We start from the raw sequence: 10,057 nt of genomic DNA on the forward strand, positions 1-10,057 counted from the left end.
TCTCGACCACCTAAGCTAAGAGAACTAAAAAAAAACAAAACCAGAATTTTTACCCTACATAAAGGGGTTTTCTCCTTTGTAAAGTGAAAATTTTGAGTATAGGTAGGCTTTAAGGCTCCAACATAATTAAAAACATATAACGATAATACAATTATTTTATCAGTGATCTTTAGCAAATCTAATGTATAAAGTGCCCCGTAGGGCAGCTAACTTAATAAGAGGAATAGACAATCTAATTTATATAAATAAATAATACATACATAAATCTCACTTATAAGGAAAGATTAAAGGAAATAAATGCAATCTCTCTTCAGAAGGTAATAAGGGAAATATGATCTCATTGTATTCATAATATAATAAACTTGGGGCTAAGTTAAGGTCATTGCATATGGCAAGGGGACATTCTTGGAGGAAGTAAGATTAATCTTACATATAGTGGTGGTCAGATAGTTTCCACCATAGTAAATTTCAGCTTGGATCGGACCTATTTATACTGTTGGTTAGAACTCAAATCTTTCTAATAACATTCAAATGACAAATTGCAACTCACATGTGCTTTACAGTATGTGCTAGGAACATTTTGATTGGCTCTGGATTGGCTGCCACAGCTCCTCTGAATGTTAATAATGCAGTTTAATGGAGAAGGAGCCTGCAAGAGCCAGGAAACAATTTCTGAGAGCTCTGTTCCCGATTGCTCTTGCAGCCCTATCACTGTGACACTGTGTTCTCTATCCAAGAACACAGTGTCAAGTTCAGATGAACTCTCAATGGAGTTGATTGGAAAGCTGATTGGAAGCACTCTCATGCCTGTACTTATCACCCCAGTCACTGTAGGAACTGAACTGCAGATGAACTCTCAATGGAAAAACTCCATTGGGAGTTCATCTGGAGGTTGTCTGACACAACCAGACACAGCTGATTGGAAGCACTTGCATGCCTCCAATCAGCTGTGACTGCAAGTTCCCACTGTCACCGGGCTGTACTTATCAGCCAAGTGACTGTGGGAACTGAACTGCAGATTGAGAAACTCCATTGAGAGTTCATCTGCAGTCACAGCTGTTTAAAAGCACTTGCATGCCTCCAATCAGCTGTGACCGCAGGTTCCCATGCTCCCCGGGCTGTACTTATCAATGATAAGTACAGCCCAGTGACCGTGAGAACTGAACTCAGATGAACTCTCAATGGAGAAACTCCATTGAGAGTTCATCTTTTTTTACACATGAATTTGCAAAGTCGAGTCCCGTGTTTTTCGGGTCAGGTCTATCCTAATTCGAACATCCATATTCGGGTCGAATATAACAACAAGCCGAATTTAAACACAAACATTAGAAAATCGTGATACTATGGAAAGTGTTGGGCTCTTCAGGATCTTCAATTTGGGCAATAAAGTAATACTGTTACACTTACCTCTTCCTCACCAAAGCACAGGGGCCTCTCTCCTGTGCATACCTAGAGTTATCGCCCCTCCCACTGGCCAATCAGGAAAATGCCTGTTAATCGGCCTTGGCTATTTAGATATACAGCTACTACAATTCACGGCATCACTTGCATCTATAAAATGCGGGGCCACGCATAGGCAGAGAGGCCGCTGGTCTTAAGAGGTGAGTGATGCCAGGAATTGTAGTAGCGGCATCACTCGCGTCTATAGAACAGCAGTTTAATATGAATTGCAGCTGGCTCACAGTTATGGTGGGTGGTGGGCCAGCTGCAATTCATATTAAGAATTCCTTTGAGGGCCAAAAAAGTAAATTTCAGACCATACATTAAGATCAATTTAGCAATCTTTAGTTAACGTTTAAGAACATTTACCCTTATAGGTTTTTAAAAAAATGAATTAACCTGAATTTATGTTGAATAAATCATTATGTATGTTGTTTTTAAATATCCTCAATCAGCAAAATGATTCTGCCCCTGGTCCAACCCTTCCCCATTCTATCGAAGAGTACCATCACACAGGAAACTATGTGAATATTTACTTCAATGATCGAATCATGTACAAAGGCCATTTACTTTTTTCATCTACACATGATTGGATATTTAAAGTCAGCAGGAAGCTGATTGGATAATTAGGAAATTTAGTAATATGAGTCAAATTCTCAGCTCCTTTAGTAAATCAGCCTTAATGAATGAATTTATTTCATAGCATAAAATAACACAAAAAGTAGAGAAACAAATATACAGTACTGGTAAGAGTGACCTAATACACATCACTATAGTATGGAAACATAATTTCTCAAACAAAACCACATCATATTGTTTAGATTTATTTATATACAGATAGTCTTTAGGTTAGGGACATCCAACAAATGGATGACTCCTAGATACGAACATACTTCCCTGCTGGCTGGTGTGCAGGATGAAGGATTGATGGGGGGGGGGGGGGTTGCATGACTCGCAGAAGAAATCTTTTGCAAATTCTGCACGTTTTTTTTTTAATATCAAAGCACAACTTGCTCCAGAAGGTAATAAATGTCTAGGCTTCATTAATATTTTTTTTTTTGCTTTGGTTGTGATTAATTTACAGTGAGGATTTTATACAGTAACTGGCACCATGCTGCCTAATAATATGTTGAGACAAACATCTGTCCTAATTGCATTTATTATAATAATGTACCTGTCCCCACTTACATACAAATTCAACTTAAGAACAAAGTCCCTATCTCATATGTAACCTAGGGACTTCCTGTATTAGATAGATTTTAGTAAATCAGCATCAAATAATACATTAATTAGAAAGTATTGATAACACAAAAGGTATATAAAAAATGTGAGTTTTATTGGAAATGTGTGATTTACCAATGCAGGGAATAGGTTCTCCTTGATTCCCCAGACTCCTCGCTTTTCACTCGCCACTGCTTAATTCAGCCAAGGAGGAAATGGGTCAAATGAGTAGTGTAAAAAGTGCAGATTGGCCAGGTAAAACAGGATAGGTCATATGCTTCCTGATAGCCAGAAGAATGGGGCATTTCCTTCAGGGATGCTGGGCAGGAAAGGTAGGTATGTCCTGGGGAATTAGTGAAACTAAAGGAAACTTGAGCTTTGCTCCAAATGAGCAAAGCTGCACCCCTCTGATACATCCAACACTTTTCTTACACGACTGCACATATCTTTTCATATCTTTTACCACTCCAGAGGAACCAGTTCATGTTGAAACCCATCAAATTATTGTTAAATGCTCCGTTATCCTGGTGATCCCTAAGGATTATTTACTGAATATACCATTACATGTTATTGGTGATTAGACACACAATAGATTTACATTTAATTTTATTGTGATTTTATGGAACTTTGTGGTTTACATTCAAAGCTCTTATTGATTATTCTCTTCTATTTAATGTTTCCATACAAATTTGGAAAGGTCATTTTAAGTGATCAACAATTGTTATATTTAAAACATGCCAATTGTAAGGTCCCTACATTTAATGGTATGGTACAGATACATAGGCAATCAACACAATATATTAGACATTTTCATATCATTCATGTAGTTGACCCAATGCTTTCCTTACAGGATTAAACATTTACTTTTTTCCAACTCCTTCACTCTCTTTTGCATTCTCTCCCTCTCCACATCATTCTCTTCTTTAACCTGGTCAGCCACGTGTTTTGCAAATATCTCAGAGCGTTCGGTGTTCCTCCTTAGCTTAATGACACATTCTGCCTCTCTCATACAAAGATCCAGGAAGTGGAGGAATTGACTGTCAGCTTCGGGGCTCCGGGTTTGGTTGTTTTCAGTGTAATTCTCCAGGCAGATTCTCCGAGCGCACCCCATATTCCCAAACTTTTGTTCAATCGCCGCAGCTTGTGCAGATTTGTTGTTTGGGGGTTAAAAATTAAAACGCTGGTAAATCGCGGGAAAACGCGTCCATTGATTTTAATGGGAGCGTTTTCCTGCGTTTATGCATGCTAGAAATTGTCAATAAAAAAGCTTCCATTGATTTCAATTGAGGCTTTTACAAACTAACAATGGTCTGTGTCCTGTGTCACTATTTCATGTGTCATGCATAATTAATTACATGTACTATGCTGTTAAAAATTAAAACCTATGCCAGCATTTGTGAAGATTGTCTGCCATTGTGTTTGCTTTTGGTGCTTTTCACACCTGCAAATTATGTCATTCGTTATCACTTGCGTGTAGTCATTGTCTTTAATTGTGCTTCACTTTGCACTCTTTTGACTCTATTCTGTGTATACTGTTACATTAGTCACTGTACTCTTGCATGATCACATTATCACATGTATGCAGGGATGTATGTACTTCCTGTACTTGCAGAAATCACTTCTACAGAGTGCTAAAACGTTTGTATAATCGCGGTAAAACGTGCAAAAACGCTGGAAAACGCGGCATAGACGTTTTCCAGCATTTAAAAAAAGTTTTAAAACGTTAGAATAAGTGCGTAAAAACGCTTATAAACGCAGTAGGAACGTTTACATGCCTTTTTACAAAACGTCCATGTAGACCCAGCCTAAGTGCATAAAAACGCTTATAAACGCAGTAGGAACGTTTACATGCCTTTTTACAAAACGTCCATGTAGACCCAGCCTATAGTATGGAAACATAATTTCTCAAACAAAACCACATCATATTGTTTAGATATATTTATATACATAACATATGGACGACTCCTAGATATGAACGTGCTTCCCTGCTGGCTGGTGTGCAGGATAGATGATTGATGGGGGGGTTTGCATGACTCGCAGAAGAACTCTTTTGCAAATTCTGCACTTGTTTTTTTTTTTTTTGAATATCAAAGCACAACTTGCTCCAGAAGCTAATAAATGTCTTGGCTCCATTAATAATTTTTTTTTTTTGCTTTGGTTGTGATTAATTTACAGTGAGGATTTTATACAGTAACTAACACCACGCTGCCTAATAATATGTTGAGACAAACATCTGTCCTAATTGCATTCATTAAAATAATGTACCTGCCTTGACTTACATACAAATTCAACTTAAGAACAAACCTAGAGTCCCTATCTCATATGAAACCCAGGGACTTCCTGTATTAGAGCATCAAATAATACATTCATTAGAAAGTAATGATAACACAAAAGGTATATAATAAAATGTGAGTTTTATTGGAAATGTGTGATTTACCAATGCAGGAAATAGGTTCCCTTTGATTCCCCACACTCCTCGCTTTTCACTCACCACTGCTTAATTCAGCCAAGGAGGAAATGGGTCAAATGAGTAGTGTATAAAGTGCAGATTGACCAGTTAAAATAGGATAGGTCATATGCTTCCCGATAGCCAGAAGAATGGGGCATTTCCTTCAGGGATGCTGGGCAGGAAAGGTAGGTATGTCCTGGGGAATTAGTGAAATTAAAGGAAACTTGAGCTTTGCTCCAAATGAGCAAAGCTGCACCCCTCTGATACAGCCACCACTTTTCTTACACGACTGCACATATCTTGGCTCAATTTTCTTAAAGTACATTTTTACCACTCCAGAGGAACCAGGTAATGTTGAAACCCATCAAACTATTGTTAAATGCTCCGTTATCCTGGTGATCCCTAAGGATTATTTACTGAATATACCATTACATATTATTGGTGATTAGACACACAATAGATTTACATTTTTTTTTTATTGTGATTTTATGGAACTTTGTGGTTTACATTCAAAGTTCTTATTGATTATTCTCTTCTATTTAATGTTTTCATACAAATTTGGAAACGTCATTTTAAGTGATCAACAATTGTTATATTTAAAACATGCTAATTGTAAGTTCCCTACATTTAATGGTATGGTATAGATACATAGGCAATCAACACAATATAATAGACATTTTCATATCATTCGTGTAATTGACCCAATGCTTTCCTTACAGGATTAAACATTTACTTTTTTCCGCCAAGAGTTTTTCCAACTCCTTCACTCTCTTTTGCATTCTCTCCCTCTCCACATCATTCTCTTCTTTAATTTGGTCAGCCACGTGTTTTGCTAATATCTCAGAGGGTTCGGTGTTCCCCCTTAGCTTAATGACACATTCTGCCTCTCTCATACAAACATCCAGGAAGTGGAGGAATTGACTGTCAGCTTCGGGGCTCCGGGTTTGGTTGTTTTCAGTGTAATTCTCCAGGCAGATTCTCCGAGCGCACCCCATATTGCCAAACTTTTGTTCAATCACCGCAGCTTGTGCAGATTTGTTGTTTGGGGGGCCTATTTGGGTAATCACAACTATGGGAGGGATACCTGTTTATCAACACAAAATAATAATAAAGCATTGAAATGTGTGTACAGTCAAAACGTTTTGTAGTTATTTCCTGATAGAATAGATGAACAGAAACCCCTGTGAGTTTAATTCATGCTATGTCCCATTGAGGAGACTGTTTGCACTGTTATATTTTAATTCCAATCATTCCATATTTGGTATTGGTTTGTATTTCTTAATAATAACTCAAAAATATAAAAAAATTATAATTACTATTTGGCGTGCCGATTGAAGCCAAATAGGATTGAAGCAAAATAAACTTAAGCAAATAAGCATCTCAATAATATCCTTTACTTAGGGGATAATTGACTTTGCTAAGTGAAGAAACTTTATTTCATTAGTCAATCAACTCCCATAGCTGAGCATTTCCCTCACCTTCTGTACCTACGACCCCCATGTTAGAAATTGGAGGTGCATCTCAGACAGAAATAACGAAATTGTCAGACATTCCAGTGTAAACATTTTTGTGTGTCTCCATTTAATATAGGAAGCAAGGGGAAATCACCCTGCAGGATATTCATCAGGACTAAGCAGTGATCATTCTAAAGTCTGGACTGCTGAGAGTGCTGATAGTGACTGGAAACGTTTGTGCTGCAGATTACCTCTCCTCAGCCCTGATGAAGCAGCCTCCGAAACGAGTTGGATCTTCTACCATGTCTAATACCTATCTTCAAAACAATAAAAACCTGACCAATAGTTTAACTCCCCCCCACCCCCTCGATCCAAAACTAAATAAAACATTTTCCCTAAAGCGAACTTACCCATGATATGATGGAATTTTTTAATCAGTCTTGTTAGTGACTTTTCTTCGCATCCTGAGAAATTATGTAAACAACTAAAAGGAGAAAATACATTAACAAAGTATTAACGTTCCACAGCAGACAAAGACCTCGGTTGAAATACATCCTGTACAGCTCTACAGCTAAAAGTGGACCTGTTGGCATCTTTAAAAATGTGCATGAGTACACTCCTGACATTAAAAACAAAAATGGCAAAAAAAAACTTGAAATATTAGTTGAAAAAGTTTTTTTGCAGGCTCACTGGTCTGAAAGAGGCTTTCAGACTTGCAGATGCAAATACTCCCAGCCGCCTCTCTTCAATAGTGAGAAGATGAACCATGAGATTGTTGTGTCAACCACAGCCCTACTTCAACTTCCGTGTCATTTGATGAGGTTGCCGTTTTCTGCAGCTCTATGTTTTCAGGAGGTTTATAAATCTTTCTTAGTCCTCCTTTTAGCCACTTTCCAACTGCTGTGAACTGCAGATGAAGATGGTTGCATTCAAATCAAACTCTAGGGCGGCCAGAGGCAACAGGTGCCAAATCCACCACAATTAAACCACAACCTCCGGCACAAAGTGGTTCGGAACCATTCCCACTGAGCTGGATAGGAGCAATTGGGAGAGCGGTTGAGCCTGCAGTAGACCACTGTGGTCAATTGTAGGTCTGTTATTAGACTTATCATGTTGGTAAATCTTGTATTGTTTGTTGCAGGAAAAGCCCTTTCTATGTGGACCTTGTCTACTTTTAGAGTTTTTATTTTGCTTGCTGTTTTTAGCTGTATGCCTTTAGCTGCCATTGTGCTGTGCTGAGCTCTTAGCATGTCTTTGCACCTTTAAGTAAGCTGCAGGCAGGAGGAAGCATTTCCTTAGTCTTCTCTTCCCCAGCATTCAGAGTGCAATATTGTAACTTTGATCTGTATCAGACACAAGTGAACACCAGGATTTACATGGTTGTGTCATATTTAAGTCTGAATTGCAATTAATAAATTCATAGTCATGCCACCTGAACAAAGATGATTCGTTCTTTCTGGAGAGAAAAATAGATGAAGGCTTTGTCAGAGGGGCTATTTAGCTTAGTCTTGGAAAGTTTTAATAAGTAGCTGGCCATGTTCACAGTAGCTGTTCTTCATAAAGTTTTTTTCTTATGTTTAGTTTTGTTTTTATTTTTTCCTTTGGTTAGGTTTGGCTATTTATACATAGAATTGGTTTAGTATTTACCATAACATGCAATACTTACCTGTGTACAATAACAGGAAGGATTAATTCCTTTGGTTGCTTGTAACTCTGGGGGATACATTTTAATGTCTCCACTAAATTATCTTTGTCCCACTCAACATCTTCTCCTGATCTCAGATGCCCTGGAAGAACACAGGCAAAATTCACATTTAAAGCGCATCTTTCAGTAACTTGTCTGAATTAATTAATGATTGACACTTCAGCATACACACTGATGTAACTTATGGGAAAAAAAATACTCTGTGGTTCCCTGGGGGAGGAGCCAGGACCTGATAGCCACCATCTTCTCTCCCAAGAACAGCCATTGGTGCTCCCCTGGCTCCGTCTCCTTATTATCTCCCCATGCAAAAAAAAAAAAAACAGAAATGATCCAGGTATATTAATATTAGCTCTTCCTGCCTTGGATCTTCTTCTTCCATCACTTCCATTATGCTCTTGAGGGGGGTTGTGTGTGGTCACATAGCATATAGGAAGAGTAGATAGCTTACAAAGCTGAGTGAAAACAAGAAGCTGCACAGGGGGTTTTATGATTTTCAGGAACAGGACAGGTTTATATTTTCAGAAGTGTTTTTATCATGATAAATACATTTTGTGTCCCTTCTGTGTCTTTGCCTAGGTTAAGATGTGTATATATGACGTGTATGATGATATCAGTTTGCTTCAGGCAAGAGAAGCATCTCCTCAATCTTAAACCCCTAATATTCCCCTCTAAAGTCCTTAAAGCGGTATTTACATCATAAAATATAATAATATTACAGCATTAGATAAATTATTATCTCCTTTATGGATACCCATTACCAGAGTAATCCAATTTCTATGCGTTTCGCAGACCTTACTCCACTTCTTCAGAAAATAGGAGATTCTACAATCATAAAAATAAATAGATATAAATTTCTATACCATCACAATAAATGTATAAATGGATATAAAATCACAAGAATTACAATATTTATAAATTGATTACAATTTACATACATATCCCGGACAAAAGGCCCTTCACACACAGAATGGAAAACAGGGAAGGCACAGGACAGCAGCATGAATGAACGGTCTGCTTAAGTTTTGAAAAACTTCAGAATAATTCTTACAACCTGAAGTTTATAATGCAATATAATCGTTCTGCAATTTCTTTCTTAGACATCGAAATTCAAATCAATTCGGATTTAACCTCAACCTCTAAACTATATTGGAAGCTGACAGCAGGAAACACAATCCCGTCATTAACAAGCAAGCATCCAGGTCAAAAGATGAGAATTTTGAGATAGCAGCCAAAGATATAGCACATAAAGGTACATACCCACAAATTACTTTTAGAAAATAACCATTCAGGGCTAGGTTAGTGCATAGCTACTTTTGTCCGCAGTTGAATGATTTGCAAAACAGATGTGATATTGGTACATATCCATGTGAGACATGTAGACAATGTGGATAGATTTTAGGTAAAAACAATAAGATACAAATACCAATAAGCATTGTTCCAAGGTTAACACAGAAAGTAAATTGCAAGAGAAAAGGAGTAATATATATAGCCTTCTGCAATTGTGGTGGCTTCTATGTGGGCAAAAACATACAAGAATGTAAAAGACGTATTCATGAACATGTATATGCGAGTATCAATGGCAAACCTATTACCCCACTAAGTTTACATATGGGAACATATCATAAATTCAGTGTTGACAAAGTTAGATTTATAGCCTTGGAAGATGTTTATCCCAACCCGTGGGGAGGTGATTGGGATAAATGCTTATGACAAAGGGAAAAAAAATGGATTTTTAAATTAAAGGCTACAGAACATCCTGGTTTAACCAAGATGATTAGCTTTAAATCA

At 37.5% G+C, this 10,057-nt stretch overlaps 1 long non-coding RNA gene across 1 annotated transcript; it reads right to left on the bottom strand.

The window, feature by feature from the left end:
* Nucleotides 1–5,058: 5,058 nt before the first annotated feature.
* On the bottom strand, nt 5,059–8,397 carry LOC140334998 (uncharacterized). The gene is made up of 3 exons (XR_011921649.1): nt 8,231–8,397; nt 6,975–7,048; nt 5,059–6,194 (listed from the first exon to the last, which is right to left on the bottom strand). It is a non-coding gene; the product is annotated as an uncharacterized lncRNA (long non-coding RNA).
* Nucleotides 8,398–10,057: the final 1,660 nt, after the last annotated feature.

Source organism: Pyxicephalus adspersus, chromosome 7, assembly GCF_032062135.1.
Source record: "Pyxicephalus adspersus chromosome 7, UCB_Pads_2.0, whole genome shotgun sequence".
NCBI classification, from domain to species: Eukaryota; Metazoa; Chordata; class Amphibia; order Anura; family Pyxicephalidae; genus Pyxicephalus; species Pyxicephalus adspersus.